This window comes from Cebus imitator, unplaced genomic scaffold (genome assembly GCF_001604975.1).
Source record: "Cebus imitator isolate Cc_AM_T3 unplaced genomic scaffold, Cebus_imitator-1.0 Scaffold344, whole genome shotgun sequence".
Lineage (NCBI taxonomy): Eukaryota > Metazoa > Chordata > Mammalia > Primates > Cebidae > Cebus > Cebus imitator.
The window spans coordinates 890,839-892,573 of record NW_016107659.1 but is presented as its reverse complement, the minus strand read 5'-3'; positions in this window follow the sequence as shown (position 1 = coordinate 892,573).

Below are 1,735 nucleotides of genomic sequence, written 5' to 3'. Positions count from 1 at the left end.
TCTTTAATCCATTTGGAGTTAATTTTAGTGTAAGGTGTCAGGAAGGGGTCCAGTTTCTGCTTTCTGCACATGGCTAGCCAGTTTTCCCAACACCATTTATTAAACAGGGAATCCTTTCCCTATTGCTTGTTTTTGTCTGGTTTGTCAAAGATCAGATGGTTGTAGTTAAGTTGTGTTGCCTCCGAGACCTCTGTTCTGTTCCATTGGTCTATATCTCTGTTTTGGTACCAGTACCATGCTGTTTTGATTACTGTAGCCCTGTAGTATAGTTTGAAGACCGGCAGTGTGATGTCTCCCGCTTTGTTCTTTTTGCTTAGAATTGACTTGGCTATGCGGGCTCTCTTTTGGTTCCATATGAAGTTTAAGGTATTTTCTTCCAGTTCTGTGAAGAAGGTCATTGGTAGCTTGATGGGGATAGTGTTGAATGTGTAAATTACTTTGGGCAGTATGGCCATTTCACGATATTGATTCTTCCTAACCATGAACATGGAATGTTTCTCCATCTGTTTGTGTCCTCTCTTATTTCATTGAGTAGTGGCTTGTAGTTCTCCTTGAAGAGGTCCTTTACGTTCCTTGTTAGTTGTATTCCTAGGTATTTTATTCTCTTTGTGGCAATTGTGAATGGCAGTTCATTCTTGATTTGGCTCTCTTTAGGTCTGTTATTGGTGTATACGAATGCATGTGATTTTTGCACATTGATTTTGTATCCTGAGACTTTGCTGAAGTTGCTTATCAGTTTCAGGAGACTTTGGGCTGAGACGATGAGGTCTTCTAGATATACAATCATGTCATCTGCAAATAGAGACAATCGACTTCCTCCTTTCCTATTTGAATACCCTTTATTTCTTTTTCTTGCCTGATTGCTCTGGCTAGAACTTCTAGTACTATATTGAATACGAGTGGTGAGAGAGGGCATCCTTGTCTAGTGCCAGATTTCAAGGAGAATGCTTCCAGTTTTTGCCCATTCAGTATGATATTGGCTGTTGGTTTGTCATAAATACCTTCTATTATTTTGAGATACGTTCCGTCAATACCTAGCTTGTTGATGGTTTTTAGCATAAAAGGCTGTTGAATTTTGTCAAAGGTCTTCTCTGCATCAGTTGAGATAATCATGTGGTTTTTGTCTTTGGTTCTGTTTATGTGGTGAATTACGTTTATAGACTTGCGTATGTTGAACCAGCCTTGCATCCCCAGGATGAAGCCTAATTGGTCATGGTGGATAAGCTTTTTGATGTGCTGTTGCCATTGGCTTGTCAGTATTTTATTGAAGATTTTTGCATCTATGTTCATCATGGATATTGGCCTGAAGTTTTCTTTTCTTGTTGAGTCTTTGCCGAGTTTTGATATCAGGATGATGTTGGTCTCATAAAATGATTTGGGAAGAATTCACTCTTTTTGTATTATTTGGAATAGTTTCAGAAGGAATGATACCAGTTCCTCTTTGTATGTCTGGTGGAATTTGGCTGTGCACCCGTCTGGACCTGGGCTTTTTTTGGTCCTCCACTTCAGACCTTGTTATGGGTCTGTTCAGGGTTTCGGCTTCTACCTGGTTTAGGCTTGGGAGGAGGCAAGTGTCCAGGAATTTATCCATTTCTTCCAGGTTTACTAGTTTATGTGCATAGCGTTGTTTGTAATAATCTCTGATGATGGTTTGAATTTCTGTGGAATCTGTGGTGATATCCCCGTTATCGTTTTTTATTGCATCAATTTGGTTATTCTCTCTTTTCTTTTTTAT